The following is a 12,341-nucleotide window of genomic DNA, read 5'->3' on the forward strand; positions in this document are numbered from 1 at the left end:
CCCAATATCGGCGTATTTAGAGAAATTCCAGCCTTCCGCGTTTCTACCAGGTCAAGGAAAGACTTCTTTCAACATATTGCAGTAACAGCCTTGCATCACGTGTGGAGCAAAGACAGGGTGTAGAATCAACGTTTGATGGACACCTGGCCTTCATCAGTTGGCCTCTGGCTCTCCTGACCCCTGACTCTTTTCAGACAGCTTTATGAGACAGAATTCACATGCTACAACATTCGCCCTTTAAAGCAGACAAGTCAACGGTCTGAGTGTATCCACCGTTGTACAACCATCACTATAATCTAAGTTTAGAACATTTCCCTCATGCCCCAACCCCCCCCCAGACCAATAGCCATCACCGTGTGACCAGCTTCTTTACTTAGCGTAGAGTTTTCAGCGTTCATCCACACCGTATGCACGTCACACTTTTCTGTGGCTGAATGATATTCCACGGCGCGTGTGGTTCTGGGTAGTTTCTCAGTAAACGTCTTCGGTAGACGTCTTTGCCAGCAGGCATTTTCACCGCATAACTATTTGGGCAGAAGGCAATTTTGCTGTAAGACTGGTTGACGGTTTTGTTTTGTTTTGTTTTTGTTAGTTTGGTTTCATTTCTCCATTGATGAAGTTCTCGTGGTTACTCCCACTTTCATATGATATCATCTCAGGCAGCCCTCATAACGGTCTACACGGTGGCGGCCGGTGGTTGTAAAATAATTAGCACTTCTTCCAATTAGCGAGGTTACTGACGGCTTTATCGAGCTGACAGATGACAACAATTAGCCCCTAGAGTTGGTTTCTTGTTTGAAACACTCTACATTGGAGGAGAAAAAGAGGGCCAAGGCTTCTTCATTGAGTTGAACGCACATTTCCCACAGAACGAAGACAAGAGCTTAGTTAGGTACAAACCACACAGAAACGAAATAAAATAAAATCACTTCTTCCAGCAGCATTGCCATGAAGGTGTAGAAACACACTTTAAACGTATTCAAATATTTTGCATTTTGCTATAAAGTCTTTAATTTTGTTATTCACTATTTCATGTTTCATTATGTCCTTTTAAGTTAACATTCCTCTTTTATTTTTCGTGATTTTATCCTTTACGGCAAAATTGTCTTACTGCCTATGCAGTGAAAATGCTTGCGGCAAAGACATCTGCAGTAAAGATGCTGGTGGTGGGACCACCGGACACGTGTGCATCAGCTGTGTGGATGGACCACATTTTGTTGGTCTATTTTTTGGCGGATGGACCTGTGGGTTGTTCCCACTTGTCGGCTGTTCTGAATCGTGCTGCAGTGAACGTTTGAGCACAAGTTTTTGTGCGGGCACGTCTTCATTTCCCTTGGGTAGATACCCAGGAGTGGAATTGCTGTGGCCTGGGCCTTTGTCCCCTTGACCAGGGATCCAGTATCTTCTTCCCCTTTGGCAGGAACTAGCCCAACTAGCTCATCCTGCAGGTCCACTAGAGAAAGCCTCGCTGACGCCTGTGGCTGAGTGGGGTCTTCTGTGCCACCCAGCCTCCAGCCTTTGCACTTGTCATGCAGTCATATGACTGCCTGGTCTTGTCCCCGAGAAGCGAGCACCTTGAGAGGAGGGACTTTCTGCTCGGCTTCACCACCGTCCATCCCAATGCCCGGCTCTCCGGCTCTAGAGCAAGGAGAGGAGAGGGATTCCGGCAGCCAGATCAATCAGGAAAGGCTTCCTGGAGGAAGAGGGGCTGGAGCTGGGTCTCAGAATGCCTAGAGATTGGTTTGCCCCACAGCTGGGCTGAGGTCTTTGAGGACTTCAGTGGGAGAAAGCTGAGGAGAGCTTGGAGAGACAAAGGACGCATGGGGGACAGGCAGGAGAACACAGTCAGAGCCCTGGGGCTGTTTAGTGTCCTCCCCTCCGAGGCTGCAAAGTGCCAGTGACTCAGAGTGGCTGCAGGCTGCACCAGAATCTCCCAGTTAACCCTCACCACCCTGGAGCACAAGACCCACAGCCCAAGCGCTGGGCCTTAACTCTGGCTTGGCGCAGTCCTTGAGCCCCGCGGCGGCCGAGGGCTTCCGACGTGACCTTGAGACCCCCGGGTCAGCTCCGACCCCACAATCTGGTTAAATGAGGTTTAGCTGTTTGAGGCACTGAATTTTAGGGGGAGGGCGCATCAGTACCGCCGAGCGCCCAGCGACAAATGCATTTCTTAAGAATCGGTGCCTCTTCTTGGGAAAAGGAGACCTTTGTCAAAGGGGGGCTCCGCGCCACGCAGGCCTCAAGGACCCGCCTAAGCGCCCTCCCGCTGACTAGCCCCAGGCACTGTTCCAACTGTCTTTATTTTATCGTTTCTGTCAGAGAACTATGTGTCATCTTTCCAGTCTCTGGCGGCAAGAAAATGCCAGGCTCTTTTACTATTGAAAAAAAAAAACACACAAAAACGAGAGAACACCCTGCGGTCCTAGCGCAGCCCAGCACCGCCGAGAACCCAGCCCTGCGGTGCGGCCCCGAGGGCGCGGCGCGAGCCCATCGGCTCTCGGGGTCGGGGCCGCAGGCAGCGCCCCGGGGCCCCGCAGGTCCCGGCGGAGCCCACCCCTGGGGCCCCGGGTCCGCGGCCCTGAGCGCGCGGTGCTCGGAAGTCGGGGGCCCCCGAGGCTCCTGCGGCACCGTCTTGGGGAAGGTGCGAACCAGCGGCCTTCGATCCGCGGAGTTCCAGCCTGGCACGTTCGGACCCTGGGATTCCGGCCTCGAACGTTCGACCCCTGGGATTCCGGCCTCGAACGTTCGGCCCCCGCGGCGCCGAGAGCCCCGAGCGCCAGGCGCGCCCGCCGCGGGCTCGGGGGCGCGGGCAGCGGGCGGGACAGCGTCCCCGCTCCGCCCGTGCGGAGCGCTCGCCCCTCCAGGAAGCGCCCGCCTCGTCTCCCTGCTTCCCTCCCCACGCCCGCCCCCCTCGGCCGGAGGGAGGAGCCCGAGCCGCCGCCGCCGCCACTGCCCGCCCGGCCCGGAGGAGGACCGGACTCCGAGCGGCTGGGAGCGCACGCGAGCTGGCAGGGCCGCGCGGGCAGCGCCCTGAGCCCTCCCGCGCCCGCGGGCCCGGCCGAGCAGGCGAGCGCCGGCGATGCCCCGGCGGCCCCGCGCGCGCGCAGCGGCATCCGCGCGGTGAGGGCGGCGGCGCCCGTGGGACCTGCGGTGAGTGGGGCCGGGCGGGGCGCCCTGGCGTGAGGGCTCAAGTTCGGCCTTGGGGCTCGGCTTCTGGCGCCAGGGGAGGGTTGGAAGGAAGCTGGGTTCCCCCTGGGCGGGGGGCTGCGGCGCCCCTAGCCCGCGCCACCGGCGCGCGCCCAGATTCTGGTGCTTAGGTGACTCAGCTCCGACCCGGCCACGCGGGGGCGCCCCGCCTTCGCCCGGACCGTCGAGGGGGGAAAGCCGGCGGGGTGCGGGAGGAGGGTGGAGGGTGGCGCCCTTGGGGATCCGAGCCCAGCTGTTTTAGGGACCCCCCCATTTCCCCCGAGTGAGCCTGGGGACGTTCGGAAGGTGGAGTCCCCGCCACCATCGCAGCTGCTGGAGACGAGGTCTGGCTGGCTTCTGGCAGGCAGGCTGGGGCCCCTCTCCTCGCTCCCTTACCCTACTCCCAATCCCCCAGCACGCTCCCTCTCCCCACCCCACCCTCTGCCCCAGGGAAGGGCTCAAGAGCCAGCTCCCAGGCGGCAAGAGGGAGCAGAGAGAGGGAGTGGAGCTGGGCAGCTTCCCAGAAGTCGAAGTGTGTTTGAAAACTAGTTTTTCTCACAAAAGCTGTCTGGCACCTGTGTGTTTGGGGGCGGGGGCATGGAGAGAGAGAGAGAGCAAGGCCGCCTCTTTCTTCCCGCTCCTCTGGAGCGCCGCTTCTCTGAGAACAGAGGGGTCTCACTCCCGTCTTCTCTTCCCGTCCCATCCCCCAGCGCCGCCCCCACTTCCATTTGGACCAGGCTTCCTTTGGGGAAGAGGCGCCTTCAAAGGGGGCTGTGACTGGCCAAGGTCACAGGTGGAGCTGGAACCCAGGGCTCCCGTGGCCAGATGGGGGTTCATCTTGGTGTCTGTGACTCCCCCAGCCCTGAGGTGTATTGAGGGAAGTGACAAGGAAGAGGCATCTGGGAGAATTATCTCAGAGGCCCTTTGTTTTTCTGCCCTTAGTTTTCGCTGGCCTAGGGGTGTGGGCTTGTAACCTTCCTGCCAGTGGCCAGCTCTGATGGCGAGCTTTGGGAGACCATGGTCCCAACACCCACCCAGCAGTGGACCCCGGGCCCAGACCCTCCTCCCCTCTGAGCCTGCAGGTCCTCATCTGTAAAATGGGCTGATCATCCAGGGCCTGTGCACTGGAGGCTGGGTGCAAACATGAAGGAGTGGTCTTATTGCAGTCCCTCTGGCCTGGGGCCCAGTGAGCTCTGGGACTGCCCCAGGCAGGTGACATAACTGGCCGGAATGGGAGAGGTCACCCAGACAGGTTTCGCCATTGGAAGAACCGGAGGCTATGAGCGTGGACACTTGGGTGCTCCTCGCCCTCTGCCACTCCCTTCTGCGTGGCTTGTCACCCCTTGGGTTCTGGAGTTTTTCCTTCTGTAAAAGGAAGCAATCTATGACACCATCCAGTTTACAGGGCTGCTGGGAGGCTGGAAGTGGGGAACGGGCGCAGGTGTTCTGCAAAGCGGGGTGCACTCCATGAACAGCGGTGTTTCAAGAGACCTCCCTCCCAGAGAAGAGGGCCGGAGATGGAGCCTCCGTTTCTGTTCCTGTAGGGTCTGGAGGACAATACCCGTATACCTTTATCATCTTTCATGTCATCATCATAGCGTCTTCTAACCATCGTTATTGCTGTTCACGGGAGTATCAGCGAGCCTGATGTGGGTGGTGAGTTAGGACTCCTTCTGGGGTTTTCTCAGGCCAGCCTGTTTCTCCCTCTCCCACCCCCTCCCTGGAGAGAGGAGCCTCAGAATCCGAATGTCGGACTTCTGGGCTGTTCGAGGGGCAGGGCCTGAGCAGGAAGGTTGTGGTGGCCAAGGAGAACACCATGGGGGTAGATGCAGTCCAGTGTTCCCATTGCCCCCGCCTCGGGCTTGCCTCAGCAGGCTCTAAGGTGTGACAGAAAACCGAAGAGAGTTCTCTAAGAATTCCCGCACTCCTGCCAGAGCAGGGAGCATTGTCGCCAGGCAAGGTCCCCTCCGGAGAAGCCCCCAGCGCAGGGCCAGGGTCTCATCTGCCTGATGGAGGTCTCCCTCCCTCTCCCCTCCTCCATCCCTCACTGAGGCTGCGGAGTCGGGGCAGTCACCTCGGGAATCCAGTCCCCTCCCTTTTGGAGAATGTGGCCTCAGAGGGGGATTTCGTCCCCTCCTGCCTGGCCCACTGTGGGACACAGGAAGGGCTCTTTGGTCACTCTGGGATCTTGCAGGCAGCAACTGGAGAAGGTGCCGATCATGTCCCGCCCCCATTGTCCAGAGGGAGGATGTGGGGTCCTGAGGGGAGTCATGTTCCCGTCCCCGGAGGGCTCGCGGTGCCTGAGGACTCAGCGGGAGTCAGAGGTGCCTCCGGCTCCCAGCCCAGTGTCCTCTGCCCTCGCCGGGCCACCCGGCCTCCATTCCGTGATGTGGCCGAGGGCACTGTGCTGCTCCATGTCCCGGAGCGTTTCTCCACCGGCGCCGTGCGCGCCTTCCTCCAGGGTCTGAGATGGGACCGGTCACTGATCCCTCACTCTCACGTCACCGAGCGTGACTGTTCTTGGGCATTAGCCACTCTCTGTAGTCGTCTTATTTATTCATCGGTGTCCCAGCTTATTATCTGCCTCCTCCGCAAAGAGTGTCAGCTCGGCAGAGGCGGGGGACAGTGTCCATCTTGTTCGGGGCTCTTTCCCTGCACTTGCGTGGTGCTCAGTAAAGGTCCATAAGTGTCGTTCACACCGAATCGACCCCTCGTTGTGGCCTCCTGTTAGATGGGTCTGTGATGTCGGGCGATGGAGCCTGGCAGAACCATGCGCTCGCCCTGTGGGGTCTCTGGAGGGATCCCTGTCTCGCCGTGCTGAGTGGGGGACTGTCAGAGGGCGGTGGACGTGCTATGGAGGAGCGACAGATGCTGGCCTAGGGCACAGGGGAAGGCGTGTGTCTGGGAGACGGTGGGATTGGCCTGCACTGAAGGACTGGGAGAGGTGGGCATGGTGGCTGCCGCCCAGGGCGGGGCATCCCTGGCTGCCACCACCCGCCAGCCCAGAGAGTGAGGTGTGCTGGGGAGGGGCCCCCATTCCCCGTGTGGCTGGGCCACATCTCCTAACCCCTCAGACCTCAGTTTCTTCATCTAGGAAATAGGCATCCTTGGACCAGGGCTCTCCCCACCGCTTTCTTCCTGGGGGTCTTTGGGCAGCCGTGAAAGGGCTTGTACACTGAGGAGGGCTGTGGACAGATGTGGTGATTCCTCTTGCGCCTGTGGCTTTGGGTCCCCGCCTTCCACGAGGACTTCCCTCATCGTGCAGCCATCGGTTGTCACTCAACAACTGCTTACTGAGCCGCTCCTCTGGGCCAGGCACTGTGCTGAAGCCGGGGCTACAGCTGTGGAGCTCCAAGTGGAGTCGGGGGACAGAGTGAGGCAAGCAAACGACAGAGAAGCAGGGAAATTCTGCGAGTGGAAAATGCCCTACAGAGAAAGAGGCAGGGTGGAGTGAATGAGATGAGGGCGGCGTGCCCAGGGCCCGGGAGGCCCCTTCGAGCTGTTACATTATTGGTCTCTCATTCACGGCTGGATCCCAGCCTGCCTGGTGCCCAGCAGGTGCTCGGTGGATATTTTTGAATGAATGACCAAGGGAGGAGGGTCCCAGGCAGAGGAAACAGGACACACAAAGGCCCTGTGGTGGGAACATGCCTCGTGTTTTCCAGGAGCCCATTGTCCCCATGACCCAGCTCTCTAGAGTCTCATCAGGAGCTGGGGGTATCTGGCCTCCCCGCTGTGCCCTGGCTGTCCCCTCCCCACGACACAGGAGAGAATGTGCTCAGCTCCCAGCTGATGCCATCCAGCCTTTCCCTCCTTTTGGGCCCCCACCATCTTTCCGAGTCACGCCCCTCTTACCTTGTGCTGTGTTGGGTAAGAGCCGAGCTCTGGGGTAACAGTCCTTTTCCTCCCTGAGGGTGAGGACTCAGGGAGCTGAGCTGCCTCGTTTCAGACTGGTTTGCCGACCAGCTGAGTGACCTTGGGCAGTGTATTGGTGACCCAGGGCTGCTGTGACAGAGTTCCACAAACTGGAGGGCTAAAACAACAGAGATGTCTTCTCGCACAGTTCCGAGGCTGGAAGTCTAAATCCAAGGTGAGGGCAGGGCCATGCTCCCTCTAACGGCTCTTGGTGGGGGGGGGGGGTGCTTCCTGCCTCTTCAGCCTCTGGTACCACCGGCAGTCCTTGCCTTGGGGCAGCATCGCCCCCGTCTCTGCCTCCTTCTTAGGGCTGTCCTCTGTCGTGTCTTCACATCATCCTCTCCTAAGGACATCAGTCATGTTGGGCTCACCCTTCTCCAGTGTGACCTCGTCTCAGCTAATCACATCTGCAATGGCCCAGGTTCCAAATAAGGTCATGTTCTGAGATGCTGGCGGGTAGGATGGCAACATCTCTTTTGGGGGGACACAATTCCATTTCTCACAGGCAGGTTACATCACCTTGCTGTGCCTCAGCTCTCTGATCTGTCAGATGGGGTGGTAGTAGCAGCGCCCATCTCTCCCGGGCTTGTGGGGAGGCCTGAGTGCACGGATGCAACCCTCCGAGCAAGACCAGGTACACAGGAAGAGCTCGGTCAGGGCTCTGATTCCATCTCCAAAGCAAAGACTTCCTGGGAACCGGGACCAGCACTGAAGAGCAGATGGTGATGTCCTTGGCCAGGAGCACTTGCTGAGGAGGGCCTGGGCCTGGGCCTGAGCACTGAGGCTCGGTGAGGCCCCTCCCCACTGTCTAGATGAGAAGGGCCGGGCGGCGCCTCTTCAGTGTGGCAGCTTGTGGGTGGGCCTCATGAAAGCACTGAACGGCAAGGAGCCACTAACAAAAGATGGGGGGAGCCCAATCGGCAGACGGATGGAGCGGGGTGCCCAGCCACTGTAGGAACCCACGGGCGACTCAGGCACTGGGTGAGTCCAGATGACTTCTCAGGCCCTGTCAGTCCAGAGTTTCTGGGCGGGAGGTGGGGACCAGAAGCCCGGAGCAGCCCAGCAAAGACTGAGGGGCATTTGTAGATTCCCCAAAGCTGGAAGGAGCCCCAGCCCTTGACAGGCAGGGAAACTGAGGCGCAGGGAGGGGAAGGGACTTCCGGGAGTTCACACAGAATTGGGAGCCCCTGTCTCCTACTCTCCCTGTGGTAGTCCCCCGGGTGGGTAGGACCCTGGGCTGTGCGCCAGTCTCTGACGCTGCCCCACAGTCCTCTTTGAGTGAAGCCAAGTTGGAACGACTTTGACCTGTGGTCCTTGTCACCATGCCCTCCTCCCTCCATGAGCTTGGTCCACCCTCTGAGCCTGGCCAGACCCATCCCAAGATCCCTGAAGTACTGTCTGCATCCCAGAGTATGTCCACGCCCATCCTATAGTGCATTCCCGGAGACGGGAGGGCAGGGCACCGCCAGCTGCACTTTGCAGATGGAGAGGAGGCCTGGAAGGGAGGGGTGGCTTCTGTGGGACTGAACCCAGGGCCTGGATCCCCGGGGGGAGGGAGAAAGCCCCCTCAGCCTGCGGGGCCAGCCCTGGGACGACAGCCTGGGGAGACCCCAAGGCCAAGCCCTTCAGTGCAAGGCTGAGCTGAACCAGGGGTCTGGGGGCCCAAGGGAGGCCCTCCCCCAGGGGCCAGAGCTTAGTAGTTAGGCAGGGGCTGCAGAGAACAGCCTCCCCTATTTGTGTGGTCGTTGGGCCGACTGTGCTGCAGCCTCTTGCGTGCTGGCTGCAGCTATATTTATCCCCGTAGTTGCCTGGCTGCCCTTCGGGGTGCGGTAACTTCCAGCACGGCAGCCGGTGCCTCAGCTCAGATAGGGAAGTCACTGTGTCGAGATGCTGCCCTCACTTTGCCGAGAGCGGCAGCCTGCTCTCTAGGGGCTCCCCCTGGCGTTGCAACAGTGGGCGTGCGGGAATGGCCCCCAGAACCAGGGCTGGGCGACGTTCGGGTGTTGGGGCTGGGGCTCAAAGGTGGAACCAGATAAACTTCAGGGCCTTTCCATTCAGATTCAGAGAACTCATGATTCCCAAATCCTGGGATTCTGTGACTCTGTAGTCCCAGGCTTCTACGGTTCCAGAATGCTGCGGATCCTTTTTCCCTCACCTTTCCCCCTCCTCACTGTCCACAAACGTGTGTGGAGCTCCCATCCTGTGCCTCCCTGTTCCGGGAACAACAGAGACGGAAATAAGACCCGGTCCCATCTTTAAGCTCAAGTGAGGGTGACATTTCCTAAGCCGGTGGTTGCAATATGGTGACAATGTAAGTGCTTCCCCTCGAGGACGAGGGGCTCAGGAGCGGCTTTGTACAGGAGTCCCCCAGTTGTTTTCTGAACATTTTATTGAAGCATCGCCTACAAAATAGAGCAGATGCCCCACGTGTACAACCCGGTGACCTTTCACAAACCGAAAACATCTGTGTTAGCAGCACCCAGACGGAGAAACAGAACGTGACCCTCACCGAAGCCCCCAGGTGCCCCCTTCCGGCCACTGACACCCCTCCCGACCCCGGCTCTCCGGGTCTCCAGCAGTGTAGATTAGCTTTGCTTGTGTTTAACTTCTGATAAATGAAATCATACAGGATGGCGTATTCGTTGCCTCTGGCTTCCTCTGCTCAGCATATTCATGAGACCCCTCGTTGTTGGTCCCCTTGTGCTCCTTCCTGCTCGTGGCAGTGCAGTACCTTGCATGGACGTTCACCATTTATGTTCTCCTGATGATAGGCATTTGGGGTTTCCAGTCTGGGGCTGTTACAAGCAGTGCCGCTATGGAGGTTCTTGTGTGTATGTCTTTTGCTGAACATACGTGCACATGTCTGCTGGGCGTTGCTGGGTCACACGTTTATTTAGCTTTTGTAGACACTGCCACACATTTCTCCAAAGCTGTTATACCAATCTACACTCCGCTTGGCGACATCGCAGAGATCCAGTTGCTCCACATCCTTGCTGACACTTGGTATTGTCAGCCTTTTTTCCTTTGGCCATCCCGGGGAGGGGGAGGGCAGAGGAGTATTGATTGCAATTGGTTTTGCTGAGCTGAATTTGAAGCATGAAAGAGCCAAGTGATGAAGGGGGAAGGGCAATCCAGGCAGAGGGAACAGCATGTGCAAGATTATGGGGGCATGAAAAAGTATTCCTGGAACTCTGTAGTGAATGGCATAGCTGGAGCCAGAAGTGTGGGGGCTACGTCAGGGAGTTTGAGAATGGCAGGGAGCCACGCAGAGGTTTTTGTTTTTTTTTTTTTAAAGGTTTTGTTTTTCCTTTTTCTCCCAAAGCCCCCCAATACATAGTTGTGTATTTTTACTTGTGGGTCCTTCTAGTTGTGGCATGTGGGACGCTGCCTCAGCATGGCTTGATGAGTGGTGCCATGTCCACACCCAGGATTCGAACTGGTGAAACCCTGGGCTGCCAAAGCAGAGCGCGCTAACTTAATCACTCGGCCACAGGGCGGGCCCCTGAGAGGTTTTTCTTTTTCTTTTTGAGGAAGATTAGCCCTGAGCTAACATCTGCCACCAGTCCTCCTCTTTTTGCTGAGGAAGACTGGCCCTAAGCTAGCATCTGTGCCCATCTTCCTCTACTTTATATGTGGGATGCCTGCCACAGCATGGCTTGACAAGAGGTGTGTAGGTCCACACCCAGGATCCCAACTGGCGAACCCCAGGCTGCCAAAGCAGAATGTGCGAACTTTAACCGCTACAGCACTGGGCCAGCCCGAGAGGTTTTTCTTTTTTGCAGCCAGCACCTACAGTGTGTCAGGCATTTTGTAATTTCCGTTTGATGGATAAGAAAACTAAACTGTGGGGTCTGGCTGGTGGTGCAGAGGTTAATTTCACATGCTCTGCTTTGGCGGCCCGGGGTTTGCTGGTTCTGGTCCTGGACACAGACCTACACATCGCTCATCAAGCCATGCTGTGGTAGCATCCCACATACAAAATAGGGGAAGATTGGCATGGATGTTAGCTCCTCAACAATCTTCCTTAAGCAAAAAGAGAAGGATTGGCAAGAGATGTTAGCTGAGGGCCAATCTTCCTCACACACAAAAAAAAAAAAAAAGGAAAGGAAAATGAAACTGAGACTCAGAAGGACCAGATGACTTGTCCTGAGTCGTATTAGCAGAGGTTGTGGAGTGCAAATCCTTCCAAGCCTCAGTTTATTCGTCTGGAGAATGGGGGTGATGACACCTCACTCGAGGACGTTGTGAGGCTGTAGGAGTTAAAGTCCATCATGCACTCGGCCAGGGCCTGGGGCCGGCGTTATGAGGACTCCTGTTTTATTATTTCTCCATCAGCACAGTCGCTCATCTCCCTTTCCTCCCAGCTGACAGGGTCGGGGGTGGGCCCTCCCCGCTTCCGCAGTAAGGAAGGGCTGGCCCAGAACTCCAGCCCAAGCACCCTGGTTTCCTGCCCCTGGCACGTCTCCTAGGACCTAAAGTTTGCTGTGATGGTTAATTTTAAGTGTCAGTTTGGCTAGACTGTGGTGGCCGGTTGTCTGATCAAACCCCAGCCTGCCGTTGCTGTGTAGGTATTTTCAGATGTGATAGACATTGAAATCAGCAGACTTTTATTAAAGCGGATTACTCTCTATTATTTGGGTGGGCCTCGTCCAATCCGTTGGAGGCCTTGAAAGCACAGACTAAGGTTTCTCCAAGAAAAAGGAATTTGGCCTCAAGACTACAACACCGAACTCTTGCCTAGTTTCCCCTGCCTGGCTTGCCCTGTGGTTTGGACTCAAGATGGCAATGTCAGTTCTTACCTGAATCTCCGGCCTTGCGTCTTGTCCTGCAGGTTGTGGACTTGCCAGCCCCCACAATCGCATGAGCCAATTTCTTAAAAGAAATCTGTCACTCTCTCTAGAGGTCGCCTATTGGTTCTGTTTTCTCTGGAGAACCCTGACTAATACAGTTGCCATTTGTCTTCCTGGAGCTTCTGATCTGGGAAATGGAGTGAAGAATGCAGCTTAGATCTGGACGCATTCAAGACCCGTTCCAACCCTGAAAAGTCGGTAAATGCAGCCACCAGAGCCAGTGAGGACCGGGCCTCTGGTTAGCTGAGGGTTCCAGCTACCAAAGTGTCACCGTCTAGACCAGAGGTTGCAAACTCAGGGGTCTGCCGAGACCTGGCCGGGAACTCAGTGTGTGAGGGTGGCCGGGCTTGCATGGGACCAAGTGTGACATCTGCCTCATTCTGCCCAGTG

At 57.4% G+C, this 12,341-nt stretch overlaps 1 protein-coding gene across 2 annotated transcripts in view; it reads left to right on the forward strand.

Annotated features, from left to right (window-relative positions):
- The first annotated feature begins 2,915 nt into the window (after positions 1 to 2,915).
- The window catches only part of CPNE2 (copine 2), a 46,535-nt gene continuing 37,109 nt past the window's right edge, over positions 2,916 to 12,341 (forward strand). Inside the window, exon 1 of one of the 2 annotated variants that reach the window (XM_014827338.3) lies at positions 2,916 to 3,150. The gene's annotated coding sequence lies outside the window, so the exon portion shown is untranslated. The remainder of the gene's footprint in view (positions 3,151 to 12,341) is intronic. The other variant, XM_070500228.1, reaches the window with a different exon arrangement.

This window comes from Equus asinus, chromosome 28, assembly GCF_041296235.1.
Source record: "Equus asinus isolate D_3611 breed Donkey chromosome 28, EquAss-T2T_v2, whole genome shotgun sequence".
Taxonomy (NCBI): domain Eukaryota; kingdom Metazoa; phylum Chordata; class Mammalia; order Perissodactyla; family Equidae; genus Equus; species Equus asinus.